The 8308-nt window shown below is 39.6% G+C and overlaps 1 non-coding gene across 1 annotated transcript; it reads left to right on the top strand.

Moving 5' to 3' along the window:
• Positions 1 to 1501: 1501 nt before the first annotated feature.
• Positions 1502 to 1665, top strand: LOC132539545 (U1 spliceosomal RNA). Its single transcript, XR_009550902.1, has one exon. It is a non-coding gene; the product is annotated as a U1 spliceosomal RNA (small nuclear RNA).
• The last annotated feature ends 6643 nt before the right edge of the window (positions 1666 to 8308 follow it).

The raw sequence follows: 8308 nt of genomic DNA, 5'->3' as shown, positions 1-8308 counted from the left end.
GAACATGGGACTTTGGAGGCATGAGAGTCTGTTTGCATAACCATTATGCTATCTACCCCCACCCAAGAAAAATAGTTTCTTATGAAAGGTTATGGTCCTGAGTTTTTTTCTGCTTACCCATATTCTACAAACTTTTAGAAAGGTTTACTCATTGATTTATTATGAGAGGCAACATGATAGAGAAGGAAGGGATAGGATCGTAGCACTGCTCAGCTTGGTCAGAAATTAGTGCTGGGGATTGAACTTGTGATCTCTGGTGTCTTGGGCATATAAATGGGTGCTCTAACAGGGTGAACTATCTCCCTGACCTTTACAAATTTTTTGAGGGTAGAACTAACGTTTATCATTAAATCTGCAACAGTTAAGGCATGCCTGATACAGGGTAGTCTCTCTCTCCCTCTCCCCCTCCCCTCCCCCCTCCAATGACTCAGGTCCTGAGTAAAGATTGAGATTCAGTCCTAGATTACAGACTTCATTGATTTGACACTTCTGCACAACCTACATTCACAGTCAGGGTAATTTGACAAGCCTGCTTGTTCACCAGACATCTGTTACAATACAATTCATACTTCCACAGGCAAGTATGAACTGCAGAACTCAGCAAAAGTGGAAATGAAAGAAGTCGAGCTGCCCATCTCGTTTAAAGTTTAGATTATCCAGGATTTGCTGGCTATCTGGAACACGACAGATCGCCTTAATCAGCTTTATTCTCATCCACTCATGAGCCCTTGTTCATATAGAACACGGTATGATTGCAGACCTCAAGGATAGTACACCATAAACAGAGGTCACTAAACCTTCCTCATTTTCTAGGTGACTTCCAGGAAACAACTCATCACACATGCGGTCTCTCTCAGGAATGCTCTCCAGCAGGGTTTGGGGTCAAGGGTTCAGACAAAAATGGCTTTTGCTGGTCACATTCTTCTGTACTGAACAATGTACTAGATGTATGTATCTTGTAACAATATATCTTGCAGGGGTAACTGGACGAGGAAGAAATATATTCCTGAGCTTCTGACCAACCCACAGTAATATAGCTCTGACATTCTGCCATCCATGTGAATCCAAGGTTTAAAAACACCAGTGGGCTGACAGAACAGCTCACTTGGACAGTGTGCTGCTTCGCCATGTGTGTAAGCCATATCTGAGCCTGGCCTCCACCATACAGAAGGAAGCTTTAGTCCTGTGGTCTCTCTCTCTCTCTCTCTCTCTCTCTCTCTCTCTGACTCTACCTTTAAGAAAAGGTACAGCAAAAACAAAATCCCCACATTATTGGGCTAGAGATACATAAATACTACGCAAAAGACTTTCATGCCTTAGGCTTTGAGATCACAGTTTCAATCCCCAGCACCACCATAAACCACAGTTGAGCAGTGCTCCGGTTAAAAAAGGACTCTCAGACCAGAAGCTCTGAGGTCCCAGATCCAATCTCCATCATTATCATAAGCCAAAATGGAACAGTGATCTGACTTTCTGTCTCATTAAAAGAAAATATCTAAAAATACTTACCTGGCAGGGGAGATACCATGATCACCAGGGTGGTTTTCCCAGGGCGAGGCTTATCCATTGCATTCCCCATGTGCTGACCCCTGCGATTTCCCCAAATGTGGGAAACTGGACTGCATAATTTGTGGTAGTGGGGGACTGCGTTCGCGCTCTCCCCTGGTAACAAATAATAATAATAATAAAAGAAATAAAAAGAAAATATCTAAAAAAAAACTAGTACCTTTTATACAGAGTGAGATATAGGAAACACTGGATTTTAATACACTGGTATGAGACATATTCATAACTCAAACCAAACCCCCACTTTCCTTGCAGGTAAAACTTACTTTACTTGAAATTCTAATGCCACAAGAACAGTTTGTTAGCTCATTTTGTGTACATCTGAAATTGTGTTTCTCTAAATAAAATAAGGAGCCAGGCAGTAGCACACCAGGAAGGAAACACACATTATGGTGCACAAGGACCTAGGACCCAGGTTCAAACTCTTAGACCCCACCTGCAGGGGGGAAGCTTCACAAGTGATGAAACAGTGCTGCAGCTCTCTCTCTCTCTCCCCTCTCTCAATTTATCTATCTCTATCCAAAGTAAATCATTAAAAATTCTAACCATGTTAAAAAAACACAAACATGGGAGTTGGGTACACAGCAGGTTAAGTGCATGTGCTACAAAGCGCAAGGACTGGCAGAAGGATCCCAGTTCGAGCCCCCGGCTGCCCACCTGCAGCAGATTCACTTCACAAGCAGGTCTGCAGGAATCTTTCTCTCCCACTCTCTGTCTTCCCCTCCTCTCACCATTTCTCTCTGTCCTATCCAACAATGACAACATCAATAACAACAATAGTAACAACAAGGGCACCAAAAGGGAATAAATAAATAAATATTTTTTTAAAAATCTTAAAAAAAAAAAAACCACAAACATGTCCAAATAGCTATACTAAGACTATATTAAATAAGCTAAAATTTATGTTAATATTGAGATGGATTTTTGGGTAAGATTGTTGACTCAATGTATTTCTCCTATCTGTTAGATATCTATCTGTCTGTCTGTCTGTCTGTCTATCTATCTAATCATCTACTTGCACGACAAAGATGGAGGAAAAGGAACAGTTGATGCACTAAAGTCAAGGTTACTGATAAAGTTCAGGTGAGATAGTACTAGGCTACTAAGCTTTGTCTTTAATATTAGTGATTCAAAGCACTTGGAAACTGATATTTTTTTTGATTCAGAAAAGGGTTTTTTTTTCTCTCTCTCTCTATTTACTCTGTACTTAAAATCTTGATTATGGTCATTAAATACTGTTTCTCAAGAACATGCATTTAGCTAAGTTGGGGAGTATATTATGTACACAGACTAAATGAAGATGCTATTTTGTTCTGAGGGGGGAAAGGTATGTCAGGGAACTGATCATTTCAGCAAATCAGGTAGATGTGTCTGAAAACTAACTTCTGAGAAATAAATAACTGAAGTAAGATAAAGTTTTCAATGGTTCCCTTTCCCTGCTAAAGAAATTCTTTTAGCTACTGATATTTAAGTAATACCAATTCTCAAGAGAAGGAAACAACTGAAAATAATCATGATAATCCTTAAATATATTCCTTACACTCCAGAAGCCTGTTCTCTAGCACTTATATTTTTAAGACTTCATATTTTCAGAACAATTTAGATTTACAGAAAATGGAAAGCAAAGTACAGAGAGTTCCCATGTCGCCTTACTCTCACACAGACACAGTCTTTGCTATCTGCCAGAAAGCGTCCATATAGACTCACCACAACCACCCAAAGTCTGTAGAGTGTCTTAGGTTCATTTTTGTTGTTGTGCCTCCTATGAGCTTGTACATATGCACAAAAAAATACACATTATAACATGCAGAGCCCTAAAAAATCCTCTGGGAACCACTGACCTTTTTGTTAGGATTCCCATATTTCTGTTTTTTGTTTGTTTGTTTGTTTTTCCCAGAATGTCATACCACTGGGATCATTAAGGTGTAGCCTTTTCAAACTGATATCTATAGTTTTTTTTTTATTTGTATATTTATTTATTGCCACCAGTGTTATCACTGGAGTTGGGTGCCTGCACAAGCGCTCCACTGCTTCTGGTAGCCATTTTTGTTTGTTTGTTTTTCTTTACATAAACAGAAACAGGAAAGGGAAAGGGAGGAGATACACCTTTAGCACAGTTCTACCATGCATAAAGCTTCCTCCCTGCAGAAGGGGACACGGATGTGAGCCCAGCTCCTCACGTGTGGTAACGTGTGCACTCTACTATGCGCACTACTGCCCAAGCCCAGGAGTTTTATATTTCAGTTTCTAATCCATTCTGAGTTAATGTTTTATGAAATGTGTAAGATCATGTCTAGATTTTTTTTTGCACATGTACACTCAGTTGTCTCACTATCATTTGTAGCTGAGACTTTATTTTCTCCATAGTGTTGTATTTGTACCTTTGTCAATAATTCAGTTGAGTAGATAGTTTTGTGGGTCCAATTCAGGGTTCTCTCTTCTGTTCCACTGATCTGCTTATCTCTCACTGTCTTAATTATTCATTGTGTGACAGGAAGTCTGGAAGTTGATAACATTAGTCCTCCAACTTAGTTCTCGTTCTTCTTTACTGGGTTGATTATCTTGGGTACTTTGCCTCTCAGCATAAGCCTTAAAATCAATTTGCTGACTGTTAAGATTCTGAGATTATAGGATTCCTTAAGAGCAAGCTCAATAGACCCCAGATCTTAACAACACTGACTCTTCCCATTCACAAACATTCATAATCATTTTGCTCCTGAATTTTGTTGATGGGAGTTTTATGGTTTTACCCACATAGATCTTAACCATATTTTAATAGTTTTATACATAAATATTTTACTTTTGGTGGGGGATGCTAATGTAATTAATATTGTGAATTTGTCTTTTTTTTTAACTGTCTCAGAATTATTTTGGGGGCTTGCTGCCAAGCTTGACAAATCCATCACTCTTAGCATCTAATTTTTTCCTTCTCCCTTTAATTTTTTTCTTCCTACATTCTTTCCTTCCTTCCTTTCTCTCTCTTTTGTTTTAAAAGAGACAGAGAGAAATTAAGAGGGCAGAAAAGATGGGGGGGGGGGACTTGCAACACTGCCCCACTACTCAAGAAGCTTCCCCTGAAGTTGCGGATGGGGAAGCTGGATCTGTGTCTTTGCACACAGTAATGTGTGCACTCTGCTGGGTGAACCACCACCCAGAACCTATTTTATGGGATTTTTCATAGGACAGTTTTAATTGAAAATATTCCCCTCTATTCCTAGTTTTCTGGTCGTTTTTGTTATGAATGAGTGTTGGTATTTGCTTTTTTCTATATCTATTGATACGACAATATCATTTTTCTTTTTTAGTTTGCTGGCATGATGCCTATATTTATTGATTTTTTAAATATTGAGCCAGCTTTACATAAATCACACTTAATTCTGTTATGGAATATTTAATAATTCAAGTATTCTTGTGTGTGTTGTTGTTGGTAGCAGTAGTAGGAGGAGATGGAAAAGGAGGTGGAGGAGGAGGAGATGTATTTCACCAGAGAACTGCTCAACTCTACCTTATGGTGGTACTTGAGATGGAACATGAGACCTTGGAGCTCCAGTCACAAGATTTTGCATAGTAATTATACTGTCTCTCTGGTCCTGGTGTGTAATCTTTTAACTACAGTTTTGGACAGCACACACCGCGTTTGTCTCATCTTCTTTGAAGATGTTTTTCCTTCAGACATGCTCAGATTTCTTGGATCCTGAGTTCAGTGACAGTTAGTGACTCAAGCTGACTGTGACAGAAAGTGAATTATCTTTCCCAACATTTCCATTAACTCTCAGTAAATTCTGGGAACTTAAAGAATTTTTTAGGCTTTTAAAAAGTTATTTATTTATTAGATAGAGATAGACAGAAATTGAAAAAGGAGGGGGAGATAGTAGGGGGAAGAGACAGAGGGGAGAGCTGCAGACCTGCTTCATCACTCGTGAAGCTTTCCTCCTGCGGATGGGGACCTGGGGCTTGAACCTGGGTCCTTGTGCACTGCAATGTGTGTGGATAATCAAATGTGCCACCACCTGGCCCCCCATAAATAATTTTTGTAAAGAGAGAGAGAGAGACAGAGAGAATATTTGTAGAGGCTACCCACTATTTTCACTAAGTTAATACAGTTGTGATTAGGCAGTGAACATCAAAAGAGATGTAAACCAATAAAGTTATCTTTGCTGTTATTATTGGTAAAAAAAAATGCCACAGAAATGTTTCTAAGCAGATGATTGGTTGACATCTTAGACTTCATTAGCATTTTATCATCCTGTACACACCTAAAACAGAATACCTTGAAAAAATTTATCTTCAACAAAAGGAAAAATTGATGCATATGAAATGGACCATTTGTTTACCATTGTCCTTCCTGATTTTCTTTCCAGAAGCTTAGGCAGTGTCAGGTGATCATGTGCAAAGAGGTTATTTTCTTTTGCAAATCTTATTGCTTATTAAAAGAAGTTATTTTGTTTAAGAGAACTGAAGGCTGGATAAAGGATGTATCCAGAGGCATGCCTGCTTAGTTCTTAGAGTAGGAAACTCCCTTGGAAGACAAGAGGTTTTTTTTTTTATTATTATTATTTTCCATGTGATCTATCTTATGTGTTGGGATTACTGAATTTGGTTTCAAGATAACCTCAATAATCTATTTTTAGTACTGGGGAGCAAAGTATTCACACTGCAAAATCAAAATCTGATATTTTTATGCTAATGTGGTATTTACAAAAGCTATTGCCATGGTTTCCAGCTCAAAGCCCCCCAAAGCCTTAAGACTTGGTCAATGAAGACTCAGATTCCTAAACAAGCAACTCTTTATTAAAAATAATAATAATAATTCTTAAATAGGAAAAAAGCCTCAAGGAGAAATACTGAGGTGAGGCACTCTAAATGCAACAAAGGCATCGGCTGCAGAAGACATTCAGACTCTGTGATTCCTAGGGGCTAAATAATTTGATCATTGGTTAGTAATAAGATTTTTCTTGAGAAAAGTTTAGGTCTTAAAAATATACCTTTCCAGATCTCTTTCTCCATTATCACTGGTCATCTCCATCAGGAACAACATAATGGACCTCTTTGGGGGCCCCCGTAGGACCTTGCCTTCAGTGTGGATCAACAACGGTAGAGAACGTTCCATCATCTGAAGGGGGGTTGAATAACATAGTCTGTCTACCGCCTGAAGAAGATGGGTCCTGAAATTGGTGCAACTCAGAATGTTCCTACTGATGGCCACAGAGTGCAAGTTTGGACCTACAAGGATGTTACATAGGCACCTGTGCTGAATATGAGCCCCAGATCAAATCGATGGGGTTTACAGTCAACAATATTATACACCTTTTCCATATTGGGGAGCTACTTTCTTCTCTGATGCAGCTTTCCAGCCTTTTTTCAAGCCATAACACCATCTCCCCAGACAATAACCTGGGTCCTCCTACATGTCAGACTTCAAGCTCAGGCAAAAAACAAATAAAGTCATGGGCCCTTTGGAATATACCTAAAATAAACCTACTAGCTATTTCCAAAAATGGAGACCTCAAGTCTTCATCTACAATATTCCAGCCTTTAGGTTCATGATTAATCAACAATTTGTATGGCTTTATATGCTAACTCTTTTTCAGCCACCAGATTCCAGATGCTAGCATGATGCCAACCTGATTTCCCTGGGCAAAAGACCCCATCAGTGTGTCCTGGAGCCCCATCTCCCCAGAGCCCTTCCCCACTAGGTAAAGAGAGAGACAGGCTGGGAGTATGGATCAACCTGTCAATGCCCATGTTCAGTGGAGAAGCAATTACAGAAGCCAGAACTTCCACCTTCTGCACCCCATAATGACCCTGGGTCCATACTCCCAGAGGGTTAAAGAATAGGAAAGCTATCAGGGGAGGGGATGGGATATGGAGCTTTGGTGGTGGGAATTGTACCCCTATTATCCTATGGTCTTGTAAGTGTTTCCATTTTATAAATAAATTAATATATACATACATACATATATATATATATGTACCTCTTTTCCATGGTTCTATATTTTATAGTAATTAACACTCAGTTGAGCAAAATTCTTCTATTTTCTACTCAGATATTCTTTCCTTTATGATACTAGCTTATACTCCCAAACGAGCTTTCTAGTGCATAGCATCCTATACTGTAGAAGTCTGCAGTAACTTGGGGGCACTATATTGAGCACTTTATTCTGGACAAAGGACCGTCCTGTCCCTGAAGGCGGAGCTGCTGGAGCAGCTGTCCCCACATAGAGCAGTGCCCAGCCACAGCTCAATGACAGACTCCGTATCTCAAGCTAGTGTACTGGGCACAGCATTCTAGACGTACAAAGGTAGCAAAGACTCGGCTTGCGCCTCTCAATCCTGTGGCATTCATATGTTTTATGAGTGTTTACTAATTTGTTAACTGCGTTAAAAGAAGTTTTTCAGTTTACCCGTTCTCAGGACAGGTGGCATTGTTCTTAGAGGGTGAACACCTCCTATTTACATATAGAGTATACATATTCATAAAGGACATGAACAGATATTATTACATTTTTTATTTTTGCCTCCAGGATTATCGCTGGGGCTCAGTGCCAGCACTGAGAATCTACCACGCCTGGTGGCCATTTTTTCCCCCATTGTAATAGATAGGACAGAGAAATTGAAAGGGGGATGAGGGGGTGATAGAGAAAGAGAAAGAAAGACACCTGCTTTGCCACTTGTGAAGTGACCTCCCTGTAGATGGGGAGCCGGGGTTCAAACCTGGATCCTTGTATGGGTCCTTGAGTTT

Source organism: Erinaceus europaeus, chromosome 7 (genome assembly GCF_950295315.1).
Source record: "Erinaceus europaeus chromosome 7, mEriEur2.1, whole genome shotgun sequence".
Lineage (NCBI taxonomy): Eukaryota > Metazoa > Chordata > Mammalia > Eulipotyphla > Erinaceidae > Erinaceus > Erinaceus europaeus.
This window is presented reverse-complemented; position numbering and strand designations above follow the sequence as displayed.